Below are 27000 nucleotides of genomic sequence, written 5' to 3'. Positions count from 1 at the left end.
CTAAGGTAAAGAACACAGACCTAAAGGGATAGACAGACTCTGATCAACTACTACAAGAAAACTACAAAAATGCTGAGAGATACTGAGACATTTTTTCCTGAGGGTCATTTTTACTATTAATTATTTGTTTTATAAGGTCACTTTCCTATGATGCTATTTGAGAGCATCTTATGCACTGTACTAAAAATAATTTCCTTTATTGCATGGAAGGGATTGTGAGCTTTTGGAAGCTGTATGGTTTGGTAATTACATCATTGTCGTTCACTTGTCAAGCTAACTGAATTTTCTGCTTGGTCTAGAATTGGGTAGAATTTGTTCTCATTAGTCTTAATAAAACAGAGCCAACAGTTGCACCAGGAGGGATCATATTCTTCTTAATGTTCTTTGAAAACATAACTGCTTCAGGTCATTGCAATACATGTGTGTGATATATAAATGCTTTATCACTGTGAATCGGGCTAAGGCTAGCTGTTTTGGTCTGGGACAGACTCAAGCATGAACAGTGAGCCTGACTTCCATATTTCTGCATAGTTTTCATGTTGCATTTTATTTTCATCCTTACTATTAAAGGAAGCTGTGCTTTATACTGTGGTACGCAAATTCATACATGATTTATAAGGCAGTCATAGTCTTGTCAAGAAGTCAAGGAAGCTGCTGTTTGCGTTCTAGGGGAGGTTTTCAAAAGGCAAGTCATGAGTAGAATAAGGGGGTCTAAGCTCCATTTTCCTGTTCTCGTTGCTTAGTAGGCTGTTCAAGCTACGGGTAAACTGCACTAATACAGAACTGGGGTGATAACTCATCTTACACCTTGTGGAGTTTGAAAAAAGGAGGGACTCTAGGCTTCGAATGGTCTGGTGCTACAGTGGATTAATTTTTTTCTCAAGACTTCAAAAGATGACAACCATTTGACACATGGCGTAGAAGTTGATGATAACATAGCAACCAACATCAGATAATTCTGAGCAATCCAAGGTATGTTGATCTGGTTGTATGGAAGTGGATATATATTAAGATTGTAAGTGTCATGCAAATGCTTACTTTATTGTGACTTGGTATCGTTTATCTGAAATGATCAGACGTGGTAGACAAATTTTAATTTATAGTTTCAAGAAGAGAAAAAGGTAAAATGGGGAAATGAAATCATTCCATGCATTAGTTGCGGATGCTGAACAAGACCTTTTACAGTGCTGGTTTTACCCTATCCATACTGTAAGAGCTCTCTTCATAAAGTTTGCAGGTGTTTCATTGCCAGTAATTGGTTCTGACTGGTGCCAAATTCTGCTACCAGCCATCAGCTGAAATAGGCTCTTTTCTATAAGATGTTACTCTATTAGTCTTCTTTTTTTTCCCCCAAATAATGTAGGCTGTTTATCAACAGAGCTCGACTTTTAGTTTGTTGCTGTCTTTACTATTTAATGATTGTTTAGTCCATACCAAACTACTGAAGTTATTGGAAGGATATACATGCTTGTAAGTGGAGAGAGTACCTTGGAAGTATTGAAAGGGGACCACATCTATACATAGCATAGTTTGCTGTGCCTGTAATGCAACGTAATGGCAGTGCTGGTGTAGTGCCCTCATCAAACAGTGCTGGATGCCAGAGGCACAGAGCATGATTTGCTCTGTAGCTAATCCTGTTAGAGAGGTAGTGGTGGGCTTGTGGCAAGTGTCCCGCTGATGGTGCTGTAACTCCTCCAAGGATAGAAACCACAACTTCTGCACCTTAATTTGTTAAACTCCTACTTGATAATATTCTCCAAAAGGTGCATTTTTTTTTCTTAGGGTATAATTTATCTAACTCATATTTCTCAGTATCACGGCTCTAAACACAATTCAGGAGTCTAAAAAGACAAAAATAGCAAAGCTGATGCTGAGAAAAAAAGTGAAGTCCATGTGTTTTGTTTGTATATCGTTATACTGGTATTCAGATGGAGTATTTGCCCAACCACAATCTGTTCTATGCCTTTGAAATGGACCTCAAAAGGCTTCTGCAAATAAAGATTAAAAAACCCAAATCAAATTAAGAAACACACTGCCCCCTACCCCTTCCTTTCTGACCTCAATGTGTAGAAGACACTTCCACTTTATGTTGAAGTAGCTTTACTTGTGGGAAACTGTGTGGATTGTAAACCTTTCATTGTCTGGGAAAAACATATTTAACATCCCAGGTATATTTCTGCTGGTTTAGGGCTGAGTTTCTGCAAGCGCTGGAATGGCTTGTTTTCTCTTCCTTGTTCAAGGACTGTTTTAGTTTGCTTCTGTTTACGAGATCATGGGAACAGACATACTTTTAGTAAGAAAACAGAATACAATGGTGCAACCTGCTAAATTGTTCATTTCTAGAGATATACTATCCTTAGAGAAATAAGCCGTACACTGGTAACATCACAACGGCTTGGCCATTTTTTGTAAGGCAGGAATCGGGTAACGACCACCAAAAGAAAATGCATGTACCGTCTGGGAGAACAAGAGGGTGGTGTTGGTATATTTATAGTCACTTGAAAAGCCTTCTTAAGAAAATTCATAGCTGCAGTATTTTTACCTGAGACTGACCAGACAACACAATGTTTCATTCTAAAAGTTTAAAGTTGTTTATATTGAAACATATGGGTCTTCATTGTTTGCAAATGGTTTCCTTACGCTTTGGGAGGCTTTGCTGTGTGCATCCTTACATATATGATGTTTTGATATTGTTAAGACAGCAAACATTGTACCTAAATGTGCAATTTGCATTTTAATATTTCTTGGAGGAAAATATGGGGTTTTTATACTATCCATTTCTCTCTCTATATATAATCTTTCTATCTATCTATGCAGGATGACTGTCAACATGCTAGTTTGTATTTGCCAAATGATGATGCTTTCTTGTTAAAGAATAGACTTGGGACCTAAACAACTTTTTTTTTTTTTTAAATGAAGTCAATCAGTCGGAAGTTAGCAAAAGATAGAAAAAGGTTGCCTATATATTTTTGGTTTTTTTACTACTTCTATGTAGGCATTAGAATACAGTCTTGAGTCACAAAATCATAGGACTGGGGGAGATCTTGATCTCCCCTAATTTCTGCCATGGGCCCAAAATTAAATCAGCTGTACTGTGTATTCCTAAAAAATATTTATCTAGCCTGTTAATAAATGTTTGCAATTATGGAGAGTCAAAACCCCTCACCTGTCAGTTTGTTAGCTCATACTATTTTTTCATTAGGAAGGCTGTTCTACTTAGTCCAAAGGGTTGCTCGCTTGTAACACAACACTCATTACCCTCCATCTTATTCATCTATATGGGTATCTGAGTTTATTTACTGCATGCTATTTCAAAGTGTGCTGTCAAGACAGAACTATTAATTTCTGAGGTGTTCATTAATAGAAAGATTAAGGGTTTTTTGCTAATTTTGATGCATTCTGCAGTCCCTCTGTAATTGAAGAAGCTGATATATGTATCTGATAAATTAAGGAGATATAAAGTGAGAAATACCCAATAATGCTGCCTTTTACATTTAGGACCCTTTTCGAGTTTGTCCCCCACCCCCAGAGCAGTTCTTCCCTTGACCTTACTGGAAGCTGTGAGTGCTGAGTTCTGCAGATCACTCTGAGCTCCCAAGTCTCTGCGCATTTAGAAAATGAATAGGCAATTAATGCCTCGCTTGGAAGAAGTGATCCCCACCTTGTGATCTGGGAGGTAGCAGTGGTGCCAGAGCTATACATCTGGCTTGTATTCTGCTACCTAAATTGAAGAGTACAGCCAGGAGGTAATTACGGTCTGCATACACCATCATGGAGGTGGGAGCCCATTCTGCCTCCTGCTCTGTTACGGTCCCTTTGGGTACGGGCAGGGTGCAGCCATGTTTCGAACTTGCAAAATACAATGTCAGCCTACTCCCGCTCATGTCGTGGTAGTTTTCCGGGAGTGCACACGCTGATTTTGCAGTGTGATTCAAAACCGTCTGCCACGGTAGAAAAGCAGATTATACTGCGTCCCTCTGATTAAACACCTGGGTAAATGGGGTGGAATATTGGACTCTTTACCCAATTTTCTATGGAGCTTTTCTGACAGGAGAAAGCTTAAACTATAAGCTCTGTGCAGGCTCTGGAAAGGGATACGCTTGACGTGAGGACAGGTACCCCGGCTTATCCCCTTAGCCTGTGCCCCCCAACATGGTAAGTCTGTGTCTTCTGCTCATTCATTTTGTATGACTCCCGTTATATCCTCCTTCCCTGCAGCTCCTCTCTTCATTCCTCTAAAAATCTTCCAGGCACGTGCTCTTTTTACTTTAAGTCAGCTGTTCTCCGTGCCAGCCTCCAACAGAGCTCTCACGGGCCTGTTTCGCTGTCTCTGAGGCTGACTGGGGATCAGCTCTTTCCCCGTTGCAGCTCTTACCAGGCCTCTCCTTGCATCCCCCGTGTCACAGAACAATCTCTGTCCCTTCTAGCTCCTTCTGCTATTGTCCTGATGGGTTTTTGTGCAAGGTGTAACATGAATCAGATGGCATGGCACCTGAAAGAGTTACAGTCACAGCAGGACTTAAGTTCAGCTCTCCTGCGGTAATTGTTCCTCAGCATCTGCCTAACTATCTCTCACTAAATTTAGGTGTTCGCACTCCAGCTCCATGAATGTATATGCCAGGTAGGGCTGACTTCTGCTTTACTTGAAACTACCACTGACTTCCATGGGATTAAGGAGGACACGATCTAACTGTTAATGTAATTTGTGGTCCCTTCAGGGCAATGAAGAGACTTTTTTAGTTAACTCCACCTGTTTCACTTCTATATCCTTGTGATTATTCTCAAGGAGAGGGGAGTAAGAGGTGGTAAAAGCCATCAGCATTTTAGTGCCTGATTGGCTTTTTCTGTAGTTTTGTTCTCCAATTCTTATCTTCTGGTGTAAATAGCCACTTAGAGCTCTATTAAAAAGTTCTTTGACCAGGGTCAAGGAATTATCAAAGCCAGCAAACTAAAAGTTGAATTGGCAACCAGATGCTTGGAAGAAATGAGCACCATTTGGCTGTGAACTACCTTTAACCAAGATTTAATTACAATATTCATTACTTCAGAGACCAGAAAAATTCAATATGACAATCTTAAGGGACCAATAGTAATAAACTAATGAATGAAAAATTCTAAAAAACCAGCCAAGTGAGAGAGTATATCTATATCAGTAAAACAAACTGTCGTAATTAAAACAGTCACTTAATTTCAGACATGTGATTGTTTTGTGTAGCCTTTAGAGAAAAAGGATAAAAATAAAAACCACTGAAATATGTCTGTCTGTGCTCCTGCTGGATGCAGAAGATGGTTATTCTGCTAGTTACGAACACTTTCTGCTAATTTGGGCCAATCGTATGTATATCTTGCTGTAATCACTATCACTTTTTATTCCTTTTTGGCCCACTTCCACTGCTATCACACCAACCGTGTGGTAAGTGACAGAAGAACCCAAAGGTCAAGGGGCTGTCCTTGCAAAATCTATCTGATGCCTGGTCGTGGTGTCCTTCCTTACAAATTGCAGATAATTACTTGATTTTGTTTTAAAACAGGCAATTTAAATGCTGCAGAATCCAAGTGGCTTACAGAAGAATATTTTGAGTTTTAATTCACTTATAGTTTCTGCAGAATTTATTTTAACCTCTGTTTCATGATAGCAAAAACATTTTAATAAACTGCGTTATCAGCTCTGAGCACCTCATATAAATTGTAAAACTGACCCAGGGGTTCAAGTGTCAAATAGTTGTTTTCCAAATGTCAGCAATTTCCGAAACTGCATTTATCCTGGCATTAGTATTCCTATTTGCACTATGCTGTGAGATACTGACATTAATCCATTGCTCTGTATTAAAGCCACACCTCATGTAGATAATATCATATTGCCGCTGCACGGCTGCAGGTGCTGTTTCCTGCTGTTATGTATATCAAACTGCTGACACTGTCATCACCTGTGAACAGCTTAGGCCTTTCTGAAGTACTCTCATTGATCTCCCTGAGGTTTACGGTCGCCTGTGGAAAACAACAACAAATACTACTTTTTAAGACAATATTTTCAGTATAAGCTTTACAGCTTGCCACCCCACCTACTTTTTCTATTATACAGACTTTACTTTTTTTTATCTACATCGCGATATTTTAAATACATTTTGAAGGCTGAAATAAGTATTTAAGAACACATTTCCTTCCCCTCTAAAACATTTTTTTCAGGTAACATTGTTTTATCAGTCAGTTTAGCTAATCTATTGAGGATGCGATTTACTACCCACACTGCACAAGGCATTTTCTTTTCTGTACGTTATATACTTAGGTGTGTAAGAATAATGTAGTCCTGTGACTGCTATTATCTATTTCTTTTGCTGTTAAGTGTTTCATTTGCTACCATATGTCCCTGAGGAGCAAGCCTGATTAGTTTAATTTGATTGGATTTTAAAATCTATTTGATGAATTAAGTCAACTGAGGCATACCTCTGATGTGACATGGGTTCCACAGAAAGTATTTGGGATGCAAATAAATGTACTCGGATAATTCCGTTTTCAAAGTCTGTTCCTACAAACGCACTGGATTTAACCTGAACAAGTGGAGAAACACAGAAACTAAATATTGTTCCCAGCGTGTTTTCTGCAACCACGGCATATATCTTTAAAAGTCAAGGCCATGCTTTTGTGCTCCCCTGTAAGTCTGCTTTAGTCAAAGAAAGAAGGGGTGTGGGCAGAATATGAAGAGGTGGTAAATCCATGTAATTTTTAATGAACGGTCATTAGATTGTTGTGCTTTGAAGAAAATATACGCAATGAAAATTCGTGAAGTCATGTGCTCTGGGCTGTATAGTGGTCAGTAGCACTTCATTTAGGAAAAACTATAAAGTGTCTTGTATTTCCCTCACTGCCAAATATCAGTCTAGATTATAAAACACAAAGGCAAAACTTGGACTCAAATATGGAATCAGCAATCTCTCTGAGCAGCAGTTGTCTGTAGGAATAGATCTTGGATTAGACTTAGAAGGTTGACTAAAGACTTTGTGGGCCTCTATGCACAGAGCCTAAATGATATGAACATTTTTCCAGATATGTTCCATTAAACACATACATTAACCTGTATACGTGCCTTACAATGTATTAGTTTATTTGCTTTGATACACTTTATTTTCCTTAAATAATTTTAATCTATTAAAAATAAAAAGCACGTTATTCATTCTGAGGAAAGCAACATTTTTGGGAATAAATTCCATCAAGGTGATTAACAGAAGAAATCAGGGTGTATATTACTCAGAAATTAGGATAATATGTTTCAGATAATATGTATGCAAGATAGGAGGAAGATGGCATACAGGGTGACTGCTTAAGACTGACTTTGCATAGGCAATATTGTGGTTCCAGTGTAACCTATGTATTTACTTCCGTACCATCCATCTGCAAAGCATTAGTACCTCTCAAGGTATTAATAATAGCATTACTTATTGTGAGTATTGTACTTATCACAAGACAAAGAAGTTGCCTCACTGAAAACACAGCTGTAAGGTGTAGATGTCCTAAAAGTCTTAGTAAAGTTTAAGAAGTTGAATTGAAACCTTACAGTGACAAAGAGTTTGCCTTAGAATTCCTACTTATTCACACAACCTACTGAGCAGGATTTCTTTGGGCAGTACAGAACTTTCTGATTCCTTTGATAGAAAGTAAGTCACTAAAAAAAAAATCAATAAAAAATGTCTTGCAACTTTGCCAAGGACAAGTCACAGTGGACATAAAATTCCTTAAGGTCTATTGTATGTCATATCCTTCAATGAAATATTTTGACCAAAACCTTATGAATCCCCTTATTATTTCTCTGTCAAAACTAAAAGCAGACACTGTTACAATCATTTTGCCTGTACCTCGTTTCCACTGTGAGGTAATGTAATTTGTAATGTTACATACAGTGAAATAATGCATGAAAAAGTATGTTTTCAAGAAGTTTGGAAGGAGGTACATTTGACCAGAAGACAGATGATGTGCAAGTTCCATTTTCTAAATTAGCTATCTCAGCTATATTTAGCTTTATCTACATCACATTCCCAAAATGCACTGCTTAATATTTTCTTTTCATTTATTATTGAAGAAGAATAAATGCTTTCTAGTAGTTTTAGATTCTGGTAAACAAGATCTTCCAAGCTGTAGGTTTTAAGTTCATTGTTTACAGTTTGAGCCAACTAGGTTACAAAGATGACTTTTACGAGAGAGCTCTTCAGTATGGATATATACCATAGGGTGCCTACTAGAAATAGCCTTCTAAAGCTGTGCAATAGTTTTCTGGCAGAAAATGAATTTGCTTAAAAGCTGAAACTTCTTCAGGAATTTAATGTTTTCTCTTATTTTCATGTGGGAAATGTGGCTTCAACCTTTTGCTTTAGTTTTTAGAGGCTGCAGTTTTTTACGTTCCATTTTGAATTGGATATTGCAGTGGATAATATTTTGACATCTAAAGCAAAAAATTCCTTAAGCATTTAATGGTAACTTTATAGAACGATATTTATCTACATAGAATATTTAACTGTCATTTCTTAAATAATTTCTGCTAAATGAGTATCATTTAGGATTCTTGAGCTGAAATTCCTTCAGGGAGTTTGCATTTACCTCGAAATGCATCTATTTGGAGACACTCAAACCCCGCCTGGATGCAATCCTGTGCCCCCTGTCTGGGGGTGCCTGCTCAAGCAGGGGTTGGATGGGATGATCTCCAGAGGTCCCTGCCAACCCCCACCAGTCTGTGAGTCTGTGGGATTCTGGCTTGGAAAAACAATAAAATATTCAAAACATCAAAAATACCCAAGTACCAAACAGCAGCTTTCTGTGAGCTGCATCCCATGCTTGCCATGGAAGATTTCAGAGCCGTGGTAACCAGCATCTCAGTGTTCGAACCGCTGCAGGAGCCCAGAGCAGAAACGGTCTCAGACCTCAGGTGTTTCTGTCATAAGAAATACCCTGCAATAATGTAAATTGTCTTCTGGGCATCCACAGTGCTTTACTATCCGAATATAGAGTGTGAAATGTCACTGTTTTACTATTAAAATATTATTAAGAGTTGGCTCGAAAGTTAACTTGCTAATTTGTGGAGAATTTGACAGCGAATTATCTGGTTTTCTCAAACATTTCGAACATAAAACAAGGGGTGCTTTTAAATACTGGGAGAATGCGGGCTGGAAAGCTGCATCCTGTGGCTTTGCACAAATAAATAAAGGTTTGCTGTACTTCGCTGTTACTCCATTTTACAGCGGTAGTAAGACTGAGAAACGCAACCTAAATACATGAAAGCTTTACTGCCGTTCACAACACATCTATCTCAAAGAGCAAGTGTGCACTTCATATTGTGGTCTATTTTGTATTTTCTTTCAATCTGGGCTTACTGTAAGTATTTACTATGTGTATTCAAGGCCTATTAACACATAGATGAGGCACAGTTGCGGCTGCTATTATATCGATATCTGAAGAAAAGGCACCACTGTTACCTGGCACGTATTTAGAAACGTGCAATGCTAAATAAGTAGAATGGAGATTCTCATTCCCATTTGTGTATGAGAGATGATTGCTTCAATGTCCTGGTCAGCTCTACACTGGAAAAAAGAGAAGTGATGGCATTGACTAAATGCTTTATAAAAAATGCAGGATGTCTCTGAGCAACGCTGTGCTCTTGGAGTACACAACTATGAAAAGAAATATTTAAAGCATATACACAGGGCTGGAGTAGTTTAACAACTTAAACTACGTCACAGGATTTATGCACTGCCTCTTCTATTCACAAAGGAGCCACCAGAATTTAGGTGGGTTTTGAAATTTTATGAAATGGACGTGTCTGCTTGATGGGAGCAGCCTGGGCTTTATGACTCAGGATACCCCTCTGTGTCTGGGCCAGACACTAGCTACTTATTTCACAGTGTGTATTGCTTACTGATAGAAAGAATTCAAAGCCCTGCCTCTGTCTGAGCATTTCTTATTTACCTGTGTTTGCATTCAAGATTCATCTCCTTTCCTTATATGCTCCCAGATCAAATATTTATTCACCTTCTTTCCTTATACGCTCCTATATCAAATATTCTTTGTACCAATCATCCTATAAGCCAGAACCTACAGTAGTAATAATATAGCTTTTGCCTGTCTAAAGAGCAAAGAATTCTATGAACTATACACAATAGAATTAAATTAAAAGTAATAAAATAGTATGAAAACAAAACTAATTTATAAACTAGAATAGCTCTCATCATTGATGTGATAAAATGATCATGAGAACAACTGGTACATAGGCCAAAATTTATCTTAAAATATTTTGAATGGTTCCTGCAGACTACGTAACATCTGTGTGTTGCCAGTTTCAGTCGCATTTGTAGATAGATGCTGGAGTTCTGTTCTTATTGCTATTATACTTTTCACTTACAGCTTGCAGTTGACAATACTAACGACGTACTTTTGATTCCATCCAGATGTCCGGCTGTGAAGTTTGGCCTGCGTATTCCCTGACTGGTGCCTTCCATGCCACAGGAGTACTGCAAAACCACGTCCACTGGCAAGGGAGGAAGGCGGTAGTTGATTGACCCAAAAGCACATTTCTATCATGTGAGGTATTTACATGATAGAAGTATTTACTTCATTGTGCAAAGACTGTGAGACCTTTTCTGAGATACTGTGTACAGCCTGATTATCTGCGTAGGAGAAGACTCATTCCAGTTGGAATAACGGGGTGTGTGGAGGAGGGGGTTGAGCTGCAAGTGCTTTCAAGGAAAGAGGGAGCTGATTCTATGAGAAAAGATGAAAGCCCAGCTTATTTAGGCTGGGAGAAGTGTTTGCATGCTAATATGATTGCATTCCATAAATAGATTGGTATTAAGAGGCAGGAAGGAGGAGAGAGGTGTGTGTGTGTGTGTGCATGTTTAGGCGGAAGTCTGGTTTGCAATATAAGGATGAAGTAATTTACTTTCAAACATTCATACCTAAGTTGGAAATTATGAGAAGTATATATCTGCTAACGTGCTGACGTGGTGATATGTTCAATGCTCTTCTGAGAGGGGGAGGAAGGATTATGTTAGAAAACTGTTAGTGGTAGTAAGTGCTCATGGCCTCTAACATAGATTTATGAAATATGAACTGGTTTGGAGGGGGTTGGATTTCTTCTTGTTTGATACCACTGTTGTCCAGAAGTAAGATCACTCCTTCCATTTCTGTATAAGGGGTTTCCAGTCCTGCTGGTTAGTACTAAGGGAGACTATTTTTTTAGTTTGCTTGTTTTAACCCATTTTTTCTTGCATTTGTTAATGTAAAATATAAATTATTGACCAGCCTTTATTTTCTGTCCTACCTAAGTCTGTTGAGTAATCTTTTATATTAATGAATTCTAAAGATTTTTTTTTAAAATCCATTGTTTTTAAATTGCTGTCATTAACTTTCTGGAAGTGTTTTTGTATTGTTATGGTCTGTGCAAGCGGTGTAAGCCATGTGTTTACCTTGAGAATTTTTGTAGAGGTGACATTCCTGAGAGCCTTTCAGAAATCTCTTGACTGTTGTATAAAAGCTGAGTGTACAGTGCTCCTCCAGTACTGCAGATCCTTCATCTGACAATGAAGCTGTTTCATAGGGTAAATTGTAATGGCTCGAGAGTTTCACAGATTAGCTGAATGCTATTCACTCTAACACTATTGGAGAACACAAATTACATTGTTTGAAGTGACTGTTTCCATTTTCTAGCTTTCAGGGTCAATGGGTATTTCGGGCCCACTTGATACCACTTACTGAAATTCTTTCTGAGAGTGGTTCACTTGCCATTGAGATAGAAGGTTTGAAAAGCTGCACAAAACCAAGCGCTTTTCAGAGATTCTGTATTAAATTTGGAGAGTGGTTTCCCATTAAATAGAACAGTATATTTAAGTACAAGATTGGGAACTGGGAATTTACAGCTTTTAATTCACTATGTATCATACCCAAGATCACCATTTTACACTGAATTCCGTATCTCTGGACACGTGCCTTCATAAATTCCTAGTGGAACCAATGGGAATGTCACTTATCTTTTCTGGATATGTGGAGTTTAGTTTTAGCATCCAATGATGTGTTGAATAACCTTTATAATAAATACAGACCAAACAGAATATTCATTAAAACATTGTTTTCCTTCTGATATACTGTTGACTATACTGTACTTACAGGTACCAAGCCCTTTTTGCTGATGTACACGATCCCGCGTATACTGGCAGCGATATTATTTCTGTTTTTCCTGAGATTGTAAGTCCCTTTGTTCTCTTGTGGGATCATATAGCTGAGAACACTCTGGAAAGGTGAGTTTAAAACCTGAGGGGGGTTTTTTGTTGTTGTTCTTGGTTTTTATAAACCTTTGAATAAATCTCAGTTCAGCAAGGTTTTAAGGTCATTCCTGCAGGTTTCCAAACGAGGCAGATCGCTCATCATCTTACTAAAGGCTGAAGTGATGTAGCTTAGTAGCGATGGCTGCTGGGCTCTTTATGGCATGGCTTGCCAAATAAGAGTGCAATTCTCATGTCATAGCAACTGCTTTTGTCTGATCCCCCTGCAGGCAGAAAAAACTGACTGCTACACGGGTGATGATGCGTATCCACGTGTGTCAGTTTGATAAAATGCATGTAATAAAATCTGACTTTATTTCTAAACTGAACTAAAATCTAGTTCAGTCCCTGGATTGTACTAGGTACAACCAGCTGCCCAGCTGCTTAAGGAAAGGGTAAATAGGGAAGGTCTTACTGAGAGATGATGGGGGCATTTTCATCAGGGCCTTGTGAGAGCGGTGCTGAGAACAACTTTGCATTTCAGTAGGTGCATGAGATGCAGATATTTCATTTCTACAAGCACACGCATGCACAACACACGGAGGCAGGGGCTTCCAGCTGTGCTCTCGGTGCAGAGCACTGATGCCTGACCTAGATTCATCCGTTGGTTACTGCTCCTTCCTTCTCCTTGGAGAAGAGTTAAGTTCCAACTCCATAGGAGCTTGTTTAAACACACAAATTAGTATGAACTTCGGTAGGATGCACATATACAGTATACTAGTTCTTTATCAATATTCATGTCACCGTGCTGCTTTAAATTCAAGCTACTTTGAAAGTCCATTATATTAATCATTAAAAAGGCAGTCTTCTGGAATAAGAGTAGTTTCATGTGTGAATGATTTGTAACAACATATGCATAAGCAAATACGTACATAAGACCACTTTTTGAATCAGAGTATCGGTGCAGGCATTTTATCTGCTTTTGTTTGGAGATTATCTTTGAAGCTGTCTTTCGATTTACCAGAAGTCTACCACCATGTTTTTGTATTTGATCATTCGTTCTGTTACTAGTTACACCAAAAATTGCCTTTGTCTTTTTTTTAATGCTAAAATAATTACTAGCTTCACTAACTCGTATATAAAAAATGTCCTATCAAGTTCCAAGGTGGGGATTTGGCTGGTCCTGATGAAATACAGGCGCAGGGTTGTACTAATCGGATATTTTACAAATCCCCCCTCATCCTACCGAAGACCACAAGCAAACCTGGCAAATGGGGCAAGCAGAAGAGCATAGAAATCGGGACTAGCAACGGTTTAGCAAATGTTTAGTCTGAAACTCATCAACAATATGAATGGCCTTATGGCCACTCCGCTGCTTTGAGAGGCTTATGTCAGAGTAGTTCACTGACTCTTCTCCACAAAAAGAGACGTATGGACTGGGAAATATATGGAGGTGTTTTTGGTAGCCCAAGGACAATGGTGGTAGAATGATAGAAAGGAAAGGAGATGCCCACATTCCTAAGTATATCTTTAATGATCTCATGGACTCCTAAAATGTATGTAGGTATTTATTTGGAGAATAGCCAAAATTGACAGAATTTTCAATGAAAAAGAAGAAATTATGGAGCTTCACAACTGCCTGACATATGCCTGTATACAAAGGTCATTCAGGCTGAGTACAATGTGAGAGCAGGAATTAAATGAGGGCGCAGATTTACGGCAGAAAGTCACAAATCTCTCATGCCTAGCAGACCAGAGGATAATGAATTTCCTGCGGTGGAAGACACTGCGCCCAGTGGAAGGGGTAGTGGCGTACTGCCCCAGCTCACCTTCTGTACTGTGTCGGAGTGCCACGGAGGCATCTGCGCCGAGGCTCCCCGTAAATGCGGGTACTCTTTCAAAGGGCAAGTGTGCAAGTGCTCCTTCTCCTGGTGCAGAGGAATATGAGAGCGAAGAACCAGTCAGTATGCAAACGGGATGATGGTGAATATAAAAAGCTTATGCACAATGCCAATGTGTCCATTCAATACGATGTAGTCTAATATCCATCTCTTGCCAAAAGTCTGTAGTGTTCTTCTTCTCCATTTGACTCGGTGCTCTGGTTTTTCATTATTTTATCCTACTTTTGTCAGGTTTTTATTATATTTATGGGTGTAAGGAAATTTTGCATTCCTTGGGCTGAAAATAGGCGTAAAAGCATTTTTTTCCACTTTTTTGTAAGAAAATGGACACAAAATAGTAAAAGATGTTTAGTTACAACTTTGTTGCATTTGCTAATAAACTCTAAAATATTATTTTTATCTGAGAAGTATTATGCATCTGTAGAACAGTAGGAGTATATGGGTAAGTTAAATAAAAATGTTCAGGATTTTAGAATTTCCAAAACAGGTCCAGAAAAAAAAAGGTGGGAAGTGTGTGAAGAATAATACCCATCACCATCCCAAATCTATATGGTATATGCTTATTACAGGTCAAAATAAATTCTTTGCAGGTATGTGCTATGTCAGTATGCAGGGTTAATTCCAGATAACACTAAATAGCGATGTGAATATTGAGATGTCACACAGCTAAATGTTTCTATGACACCTGTGCTTTAAGAACATTTAGTGTTTTACTTGGCTTATATCTGTAGATTTTTCAGGGCAGGATTCTTATAATTAACCATAGTCTCATTTCATATTCCCAGATCAGCTGAGTAACTGATTTTCAGCCCTCTCCAAGGTGAGTTTTGAGCAAGTTTTAACCTGCATGCATTTTTGATACATCTGGAAATTGACTTTCATTTCCTGCATGCCTAAAATAATTCCGTGTCTTGTTAGATTAATGCCATACATCATATTTACCTTAATAAGTTAAGAAAATGTCTTCAGAAATGTCTCCCTTAGAGCTAGAACTGGAATTGGGTCTTAAAGATTAATCAGTTAGTGGGTAACTTGCATTACATAAGGTGGAAACGCAGGCTGGAAATAATCATGATTAAAACAGCATAGCTATCCCTTGATACGATGTATTTTCATATGTTAATAATCTTTGATTTTAAACATGGGTAATTGCCACTGGGGCTAGCACATGAAGTCTATTTTTGGTTTCTTCAGAAAATATTACTGAATTTAAACCCAATTAACAAACTCTCTATCTGTCACCTTCTGTGATTTCCTGCTCTGCATGCAATTGTGTTAAATGACATGCATGCCTGTGGCAGAGATCAGGTGACTGTTTTCCCCCAAATACTTCATGCAATAATTTTTCATTGGTTTGTTGTTTTACTTTCTCCAGTTGCAGATATGGGTATATAACCAAGTGATACCCTCTCAGGCTGTTTCATGGTTCTTATGGAGAAGAGTAAGGGGAAAGACTGATAGTATTTTGTGGAAAGACACCCTGCAGGATGGAGACATGGATCAAAACTCTATGGAACTAAATGTAAGTTAAAATTTTAAACATCAAATGTATGCTATTTCAACAAAATCAGCAAGCTTGAAGGCACATGCTCATATAAAGTATATTATATGAATTACTCAGCAGACATAGGTGAGTTTAATCCTGTAATGGATAGCATGGGCTAAGGATCAGAATCCTATCCCTGTAAACTAAAGTTTAAGCACAGCCTAACTCCCACTTGATAGAAAGAGCCAGTTAAAGCAGTAGAAATTTGTGGTTTAAACTTAAACCAACATAAGGCTCATAGGCTTGAAATATTTTTTTGAACTTTTGCCTTAGTTCCAGGTCAGACCTGTAGTAGGCTACAGAGATGTGATAGCCTCCATACTTTGCTTGTGGTTAGCCTGTGTGACCCGTACTGCCTGGCCAGGAGGAAGAACACTTTTGGTACCTCTTGCAATGCTGTACTGCCAAAGACCGTAATCAGGACTTTGGAAGTGTGATCTGGCACGTGGAATACAGTCCAACGGGCTTCGCTGCAAGCACTGTTGAAAGGCTTGCATGTATTTAGATGGCTGATACAGTATCTTCACATCCAAGGAGAAATTTCCACTGACGTGAATGGAAGTATTCAGCGACGCTGAGGTAACAAAGAAAAGTAGTGCCCTTGCAAGGAAGCTCCCTGATTTTGTTGAGATCAGAGATTAAATTCTGGTACCTTAAATAATAACTGAAGAAAATGTTCTTATTGGGTATGTTAATAAGGTGTTTAATGCCACCATTATAGACATCTGCATAAGTCTTTTTTCATAGGTAAGGAGCTTGAGTAATTACTATGCTATTGAACTAGTTTGTGTTATAATCTTGCCTAAAGCGTATTTGTCTGACCCTGTCCTCACATCTGCAGACGTGACGGTGTTCATTATACTGTGGTGAGATTGTGACATATGTTTTCCTGTCCATTGCATGCTTATGACGCTATCAGGGAGATAAATTTATCTTAACTTCCCTTGCAAAACTAGTGCGTGCAGGGGATGTTGTCCATCAGACCTGGATTTTATCTCCAAGTTGAAAAGAATAAAAATATAGCACTTAAAAGCACTGTTTGCCTTCTCAAAGGGCTGCAGGAAGCCTCTTTGTAGAAATTGTAAATCTTTTCAAACAGCTTTTTAAAGGTTTTGTGTGTGTGTGTGTGCAAGGACTTTGTCCTCCTGGTTCCTTTATTTAAAAAGCAGGCTCTGTTAAACAGGAAAAACCGCTTTAAAAGTTTTGCTGCAATGTATTTCTCTGCCTAGGAGCGTGGAGGACTTTATTATATACTTTTTGTTTTGCTCCTTTATCTTCTACAATACATTCCCTGGTCCTTGGGCTCTGTCAGAGGGAGCGGTGATGTTCTCGAGATGCATCCTGCCAATACTGGGTCAGATGGTTAATAGTGTTAGATTGGGGAAACCATGCTGCCTGTTTCTCATACCTGTTTTGCATTTATATGAGCCATTGTTCTCTGTGGTTGAAAGAAGAGCCCCAGCTGAAAAACACCTCGCTTGCAAAGCATTCAAACAGTTTTAAACAAACATTTGGCTGGTTTTCAGACTGTATCCTGCTGTAATTTCTGTCCTTCAGGGAGGGGGGAAGGTTCTCCTATATAATTATAGATGTCATTTAGCAGCAATACAGCGATTACTATGGGGGGAAAATCCTTTCTACAGAATACATGTAAAAGTGAAATGCATTTTGAAACAGATATGTGTAGGAGCTTTTTTCTCCCCTGAATTCTCTGTAGAAATACCAACATGATTTGGAAAATATTAAATGAAATTAGAATAATGTGATGTGTATTCATGCAGTGTTTCCTAATTGATCCCTGCCAAATTATGCTGTGCAATTACAGGTTTATTCATTCTGGAATAAAACTTAAGAATTGCTAATCCACCAGTCTCCCATTAGAAGCTGATAATATATTTTCTTTATTTTATGATTACGCATTTCAGATTACACATGACAAATATTTTGCAAGGACAGCATGACTTCCAATTATCTACAACCCTGAACAGATGAAGGAGTTGTAGACTGTTAAAAGCCACGGAACGAAGAGCTTTTGGCAGGGAAAGAGGAAATTTTCAGAATATATAACTTACCACTGATGAAAAGATTGTATATGCACTGTATCTCAAAGTTGGGAGTGATTTATAGTGGTAAATACTTCTACCAGTTCAGGAATGGGCTTAGCTCTCAAGCTGGGAGCTTTCTGTCTGTCTTGGAAAGCACCTTGTTTGCTAACTAGCAGTAATGATCTCAAAAAGGAATTCCCCCTGCCCCCCAGAATATAAGAAAGCAAGCTTTGACTTAGCTTCTGCTGCTTTTCTATGATCATCAGTTCAAAGGATGATATTTTTTCTGATCAGCTAAGATTTCTTCACCATTTGTGGACTGCAGTTGCTTAACCTTGTCATGAGGTCTTACCCCACTTATTGGGAGCTGTAAAAAAATTACAGAGGAAGTGTCTTTCGGTAGTAGCAGTGAATAGAACTTAAATCTTCTGGTTTGAGTACCTGTCATAATATCTGTTGTCACAGTCAATGGGGAAGGAAGAGGGCCCTCCTTCAAAGGATGGTTCAGAGCACTTAGAGTTCTATTTGAAATGTTCTTTGGAGAAGGTATTGTCTTTCTTTATGGCAGAATTAATTAGGGTTACTAATCTACTAGCATTAATACCCTCTGATAGCTTACAGAAATAATTTCAAAAGCAAAGAAAATTTAAGGGAGAGGAAAGTAATTTATCAGGCTTGCAGTCTAAGTGACAGGATCACCTCCGTCATTGTGCCAAAACTGTGAATGAATTTGGGGTTCTCTCAATCCATCTTCATGTCACTAGGGTTATATATGCTTTATGATACACAATGGGCATCACTCTACTAGTCTTCAGCGTGTAGTGTATATATGAAATGTCCTAGAAGGGAGAGTGACTGGGCATGGTTTGGGGTGTTGTGGGGAGTGAAGCTGAACAGTGAGGGGTGGTGGTATGTGTGTGTCATGGGTACAGTGGGTATAAGAATGAGAACTTCAGCAGGACTATCTTATATTTCCATAAGAATTTTTAAAAAGTGACACAGCATAAGATGAAGTATGGAAGGATAATCATGTCTGTTCCCCTTTTTAAACTGTTTCCTGCAAGCCCATGTTCATGCTGTCCTGGGAATTTGGGTGAGCCCTTTTAAGCGCTCACCACCACACAGGTGGAAATTTTTGCTCCTCAGCCGAGACATGATAAGCTTCATATATGGTCTCAGTCTGTCACAAATGCCATGCAGCTTTGTCTTCATAGTAGTAACTTCTAAAGAGAAGCAAGCTTGTTTGCTTGGTGTGACGTGAACGATCCACTAGCTGTCTAAATATCTCTGAGGGGAGAGAGGGAATGGCAGTTGAAATGCGAATACAATGCTGTTATAATCACTAATCTCCTTAGGATGGTCAGATAAGAGAAAAGAGAAGACACACAGAGAGAACAATAGAGAGAACAGTTCATGCCAGCTTGTCTTTTTATTCATACTCGTGGGTACAGTCACCACCAAAGCTACAGTGTTCACATACATATACATTGGCTCATGAACCAATGGAAGACAGAGCAAAAATGAGTTTCCTGCCTGTGTGTTTCCAGACTTGCATCGAAATGCCTCACATCAAGATGCAGATTTATGGTCAGTTTGTACATACATTCATTTGGTCTGCAGAGTTTAAAATCAACATCACGCTGGCTACTGTCTGCCCCTAAGGGTACAGTGGAAGAACAGATAACCGCTTTTTAATTAGCGGTTGATGCAATTTACTACAACAGTGTAGTCCAAGACTAAAACATCCACTGAAAAGCTGTTTTGCATTATTTAAGAATATCAGTATGCTTACATGATACAAATGAAAAACGTAAATTTCAAAGAAATTAGGCTTTTGTTCCATGCAGGCTTTCACTAAGTATTATGGCTCTGAGTTATTTGGAGAAGCTTCAAATAAGCTTTACATATTTGTAAAATATGTGTCTTTGTATATTTTAAGCTTTATTTGATCCTTTACTGCATGATCTTCTCCATTTGTCGTCTTCTCCCCCTGCTTCCTAGGAAGCTGTTGAATTCGGAACAGAAGTGTTAATTGGAGGCAACCCAAAGGTGGAGCTTGTCTTCTGATGGCATAACTTTATTTGATCTTGAAAGGAATCACACTATATCCTCAGGCCGTAGGAGGTCAGGATTTCCTGACTCTTAACTTCTTAAATATGGTTTGGAGAACAAATGCTGTGAAGAGTGGTAGGATCCTGGTGACAATCCTAATACTCTTTAATATTTTATCAAACACATTTTTCATCTCATTTTTGACCCAGCAGGAAACTATTTATTTTAGAGTTCATTATAAAAGTTTGGGGAAACAAAAGAGACCTTTTCTTTCTGGAATATGGTAAAGAATTGGCTATGAAGTGTCATTGAGAGAATGCTTTCGTAGAGCACTTAAAAGGAAAGTAAAATGCTGGCTGGGTGCTGCCTTTGGGAGAGGAAGCTGGGGACAAACAGTGTTCCTCAGGGATCCATTTTGGGGTCAGTGCTGTAGAGAAGCACTTCATAACTTGCATGAAGTACCAGTATATGCTCAGGCCACCTAACAAGGAGGCATGCCAGGTGTTGCTTTCCATTTTGAAACTGCACGACGCGCTGATCTTACCCGCTCAGAGTAGCAAACATTCATTTCCAACTGGCAGCATTTTATTTTTTTCTAGAGCCACGGTTTCATGTTAGTATGTAACAGGCACCATTTCACTGTGTTTCGCATGGTACTGTATCACAGTGGGATTCTTTACCGCTTGGTCTTTTTTCCTCCTCATTTCTCTCTATTTTTGTATTCTCTCTTTCTGTATCTTTTCTATCTTTCTTTTCTCCTTTCCACTGCTCCTAATCCTTGTAGAATTCATCAGTTTTTGCTGTGTTGACAGTACATAGAGGGCTGTTCTATCAGAGCTTGGACCAATACCACTGAAGATGATGGAGATGTTTTCATTGAATTTGGTGGGCACAATTCAAAATTGAAGCACCCTGCCAGTACAAAGGGGCAATATCTTTGGGTCTTACCAATACTGAGTTCATGGTACCTACGTCATGAAATTTCAGTCTCTCAGGGTACTGTTTTGTAGGCAGTTGTAAATACCCGTCACTACTGGCAGGCTAGCTGGTGTGGGCAAACACGAGCAACTATGTGAGGGAGGGGAAGCTGAGTAGCAGAGATTATGTGCACCTTTTAAATGCCCTCGGGCTCATAGTACTTAATTTCTTTTCTTAATCTCTGCTACACCTGTATGAAGGTAAGTAGTTGACAGTGAAAAATTCTGTACCTATAAACAAAATTTCAAACAAAATTGTGAAGTTTGCCACAGGTTATTTTCCCCTGTGGTAATGGATTACATTATGCCGAACAATGTTCCAAATTTTTAAATGTAACCATAGTGGGCTTTAAACTAGTGGAAATCAGTGAAGTTTCACTGATTTTTAAAAGGGCTGAGAATAGTTATACCAGTTGAAGTTTTGTGATAAGATCAACATTTATATAACAGCTTCTGAATGTTTAGTTTTCACTAAAGAAAACCAATCCGCTTCATCCTATGTTCATGAAGAGTTTCCATGCTATAAATCATCAACTGGTCTGAAAATCCAGTATTTGATACAAAATGTCTCATTTTTCCACAGTAATTTAAAGCTATAAATTAGCAAATATGTAAATAGTAGAATGTGAATTAATAAGTGTAGGTCCTGAGATGTTCTGGGACAAATGGCCTTTTCGAAAACAAAGAAACAAACAGCCTTTCTGCCATAAATGTAGGCTTGTGGCTGTTAGAATCACGTCGTTCCTCAGATCGGTTGATTATCAAATGTTGGTGTTTATGGGACGGAATTTCTTGGTTCTCACTTCCCTTTTTTCGCGCCGCCCCCCCCCCCCCCCCCCTTCTCCATTCCGTGTGGAAGGAAAGTAAAAGAACCATAATGTTTAAGGCAATTAAGTAAACCACCGACAGCCAATATAGACAATGTTCAGAAATTCATCACAAAATGAGAGGGAACTTGCTCAGAAAATGGAGGCTAAATCTCTCTGTGTGTCAGAGAAGAGCTGGATGAGGTCACCGCTCACAGGTATATAGGGCAAAACAATGGGTTTAATTCTGAAAGAAAAAAAAAAAAGGTTGGTTGAAAGAAATCTGTTTGAGTCCAAATGTGGAAAACTATTTCTACCGTTTATGTTTCAGAGTATTTCTCCTCTGTGCCCTTCCCCTTGTACCATACTAGTCTGGGAGCCCAGAATGAACTTGAAATGCCTTCCCTCACTGCCTAAAATTACAGCTTTTATTTCAGGACTTGGCTTATTATTATTTGATCCTATAACCCTTAAGGCCAGCATTAGCAGTTGGTGTCAGGAAATCCCAATTCCCAGTGCCAAGGGGTTAATTGCTTTTTACCGTTTGATCTTTTTATACCCACTTTATATGCTACCTGCCCCTTTTACCATCTATAGGAGGTGTGCCTACTTTTCTTTGCTGGCCTACTTCCTGAATCTCCCCACAGCTTTCCCTACTGCTGCCTCGCCAATTTTACTTTACATTCTTTTCAACCAAAAAATTGCACTTGACCTGATTTTTTTCCTTTTTACACTTTCCAATTTTCCTGGCAGAAAAGATGCAGTGTGCTGTCATTGTGTTTCTAGGAACTGAAATAGATAGATAGGATGGACACATGATAGATTAAAAAGAAAGGTTGAATATGTGTAGAGTTATGAAGTGGGAATGCTGATGTGTTAAGCTTGAATAGCTTCGTTGCATAACGATAATTTTTATGTCTTTTTAAACAATTGAGCTGAAGTGTGTGGGGCAGCAGGGAGGAAGCCCTCTAAAAGTAAATCAAGATGCCTCAGATTTTGTTGCTAAGTTAAGTAATCATATCTGCAGGCAAAACAGATGATCAGATTTGTCTGAAATATTTGCCTTGTCAAGGTTCATTGAAAATTTTGTTTCGTCACCAGGTTACAAGCATAATACATTGATTTCTTTAGGGCTGCTTGGTTTAAAATAGCAATTTTATTTATATTTTGTTGATACTCTCCACAAAGCTAGCAGTCAAGCTGATTTTCTCCAGAGTGTACTTTTTGAAATCTTTGCAACTATTTGTAGGCAATTAAAACTTTGTGACGTACTTCAGTTTCTTTAAGAAAGTGACAAAATATTCAAAATAACTCAGAAAATAAAAAACCGTATTTCATAGATTTTAGTGGTTACAATTCTGAGAAATAGTCATCTCCTGGATTTTTAATGCTCTTGAAACTTTAATGTGCTGCTCTGAAATTCAGATTTTTTAAAATAACTATATAGTCTAGTGAAGTAAAACAATATAAACAGGGAGGAAACTTGAGTAGTATATCCATAGAGGAATGGTCAGTATCAGGTCTTCAGCATAAAAAAAGTAGTTTAGATGGGGGAAAAAATGGTTCTACCATCACTAGAAATTACACACGTTCCAGTGTATCTGTGTCTCTCAGTAAATTGGTCTCAGTTTTCAATTTTTCCTCCAGTTTGTGATTTTATTAAATTTCTTCCATGAGGATTATCTGGCCTGGCAGAATGGGAACTCGCACATCAAGATTCTTCCTCCAGCAGGGTGCTTGGGTCTTGTCGCTGGTCTTTCAGGCTACCGCTTCCGCTCAGCAGCAGTAGATACTTGGTTCTCTCGAAAACCTTAGTCATACTCAGGTTCGATAAAAACGTATTGCTAAGCTAGAAAATTATTTTTTAGGCGGAAGCGAGAGGGAGCGAAACAAGCATGCAAAAACCTAGTGCATTCATGTGAGATTTATTGACTTCAGAAAACAGATTAAAAATAAGAGTAAAGTTTTAGCTTTTGTGGATCATGATGTGTTTAAAAGCTTAGCTGTGTTGTGCTAGTTCTTTGAAACATATTCACTAAGTCTGTGCGGGTCTTTCAAAACGTAACTTGAGGCAAAATTTACATGCTCTTGAACTTTAGTATGAAGATAAAAACCTGCAAAGATCATTTGAAAATCCACATGGGAGTTACGAACTTCACAGACATTTATGCTGGTGAGTTTTGCCTATTTTGAGTTCATTTATCTCCTCAGCTACAATTTGCTTCCTCTGCAGGGAAAGGAACTAATGCTTTAGCACCTTAGAGGAGGTCGTTGTTTTCATCCTGGCGCTTGCCTTTAAGAGGCCACAGGGATAGAGCTTCTTTTCAGCGATGCAGTTGCCCGTCCTGTGTCTGTCCAGCGCTGACCTTTCTCCCAGCTCTGGTTCAGTGGTACAGGTATTCTCTTTCAGGTGCCGCTGCGCTAGATCCTTCCAGCTCCAGGACTGAAGGGTGCCTTAAAGAGCGTGTGGCCCTTACAGGGGGTTGGGAATTTTGGTAAGCTTGCATACTGCCAACAGCACTTTCTCTCTTTAAAAGATGAAAGACTTCGATATAGTAGGGTCCCTTCCATTTGGGTTGCTTCGCAGTATGGGACTGCAGGAAGAAGGGGGATCTTAATGCATGTGGGATGGCCCAGCACTGCTGACCGCTGGTTTTTACTGTCTCTCAGGGTGTTGCATGAATAAAGCCAGAACTGGCTGTTCTCTACCGAAGGTGAAAGTTAGAGTGATAGTGGTTAAGTAAAGCTTTTTATTATTACTTATGTGGTTCTTAAAAAAGAAGGAATCATGAAAATAAAGCAGTGATTTTTTGAAATTAGGTGCCCTGTGGTGTTGATAGATAGGTTTAGTATTTTCCATAGATTCTAATAGTGTCTGGCAGTAGAGTCCTTCAATGTGAAAGCAAAAAAAAGCCAAACCCTATCTTACAGCCATTTCTGACAGCCAGTAGAAAATGGTACCCCATGAATTTGTTTATGAATCAAATATATAATTCTGATAATAAAATCCCCATCTTAAAAGTATTTTCATCTTGGCTGGCTTTGCAATAGGTCAAGAATCAGGCTTCTAATACCTTTCTCATTCATTATCCAGACTTTTATCTCACTACACAATAACAACTAGCTTATTTTCCCTTAGAGACGGATAAGTTTTGCTGTCAGAGCAGTGCAATTGCTGTATCTTCAGATCCTTTGTGGGTGTCAGTATATTTTCTCCTCAATGCAAACTGAGAAGTACAGTTGGTAGAAAAAATATGGGGAAAATAGAAACGTTTCAACTTCTCGATGCAATATTTCATATCTTTCATGTTGATGTAGCTCAACAAAATTGTTTATTACATTTCTTTTCCAAAGGGCAAATTTAAGACTTCATTTTCTAGAAATCATTATAAACCGGTCTGAAAGGTTGCAACAAAAGTTATAGTGGAGAGCTTTTTTGGACTGACAAAGCCAAAACAGAGAAAGAACAGCAGTGAGGTAGTTGTTTACCAGAAATATCTTGCTCAGTCCCCGAGTTGTTTTTTCAGTGTCAGGGAGCTGTACCTTTTCAGAAAGCTGAACGTAGGGAGGGATTTGTGAAGCTGTTGGGAACACTTTCTGTGAGTTCAGGGAGTTATCAGAGGTGGACACCCATCCTGCTGGGCTTCTGGCTCTTAGCCTAACCTGAGCTGCAAATGGATTTATGGTAAACTATCCTCTAAATAAATGGCAGCAAGTCTGAGCCTCTGAATGACCTACTTAACCTCTTTAGCCTTCAGACGAGGAAACAATGCAGAAAACACTTCTGGTTGAGGAAAAGAGTAGGTGAGGTGCAGTACTCTTCCACTGCATGCTTAATCTGCTCTTCTGACTCCTTCCTTGGACCTTGATGAAAGGATTTTAGTTAGTTAGTTACTTTGCCATAGTAGCAGATTGCAAGTTACGAGATGAGGTACTTATCAAAATCTCTGAGTTTCTGTGTGCTTGAAAGCCAAGGACAGACCTACAGGATTTCCATGGACTACAAACGTCTCTATTGTGTGCCACATTTGCACTGTCAAGCTATTACCTGAAGTGTCTTGTACCTATTCCACTTTTAAACTTGCCTGTGACCTTTTATTATTTTCGTTCCCATGACCTCTTTGCCCCTCTTGTCCAATTTGAAGGACGTCATATCTGTCTGGCACCGAATGGTTCCAGTACTCAGGAGCTTGAGTAAATGTTACAAACTAAGAGCAGCTAATGAAAAATCTGTAGTGTTGACATCTGTTTAATCTACGCGGTGTTTCCAGAGCTTGATAGCAGACCACCTTCCAGGAGCAAGGGTCTAAGTCAGGCTGTTTAAATAAAGTAATAATGAAGTATAGTGATACAGTTGTAAACTTGGAGCTGTTCCAAATGGAGTCATAAAGTGTGCTAATTGGTCCTGAGGACTGGAATGCAGTAAAATTCAAATTTTACAACAGTGACTATTATACAGTGGAATTAACTCAGCTGCTCTGGAGGTTTTAAATATACCTAGCCATTAAGAGGCAGAGTCACAAGATTATAGGGATTTTACTCGACTAACAGAGAGATTGACATGTCCGTTTTCATCGCTGAAGATTAAGATAACAAGAACAACTTAATTAACATATTTAGTTAAATGAGGGGAATGTACAATGCTATTTGTTTGAACAAATTAGTAGTACCTACAGGCTTGATTAGGTGACGTGTTGGAACTTTACCAAAAATTTAAGTAATTATTTGAATCACTAGTTAATAGATGAAAATATATTTAATTAGTTGTACTACCTTTATTTAATCAAAGTTACGGAGCACCTTAATTTCATTAAGTTCATTAAGTTAATAAGAGGTGTAGAGATTACTGCTTTGATAGTGTTGAAACATCTATAATTTTTAAGACTATAAAATGCAAGCAAAATCATTTGGCACTAAAGCAGTAATCTCAGTGAAGTGCATCACAAATGTCACACCTGTTTAATATATTTCTGTAAAGTCTAAACTAAAAGGAACTGTTAAAGGGTTTCTACTCCAGTGGCTACTGTTACTTGAGGCACTCCATTTTCTGTGGCAGCAAATCCTCAGTCCATTCCCACCTTTTCTCTACTAAAGTGTTTTGTTGTTTTTTTTTTTTTTTTTTTAATTTTGCTGGGGATTGGTACAGCATTTTTTATTACAACTTAATGAAATTGATGCCATTTGTGTCATCCTTTCTGCATCTGTAAGATAATGATTATTGGAATCTGAAAATGAACAGACAAGTCCGTAAAGCCACGGTTATGCCGATCCACTGCAGGCGTGTGACCAGCCTAGAGCACTGCCTGCCCAGTCCCATGTCTTCCCTGGAAGTGGGGACTACAGGCTGGGAAGGAAAACACAAATTACCCTTTACCGGACAGTTGTACTAAGAGCGGTAGATCGGGAGCATTTGGATGCTCCCCTATTGGTCTCT

The sequence above is a fragment of the Phalacrocorax aristotelis genome, chromosome 6, assembly GCF_949628215.1.
Source record: "Phalacrocorax aristotelis chromosome 6, bGulAri2.1, whole genome shotgun sequence".
In the NCBI taxonomy this organism is placed as follows: domain Eukaryota; kingdom Metazoa; phylum Chordata; class Aves; order Suliformes; family Phalacrocoracidae; genus Phalacrocorax; species Phalacrocorax aristotelis.
The sequence above is the reverse complement of the archived record's forward strand: the minus strand, read 5'-3'. Positions refer to the sequence as shown.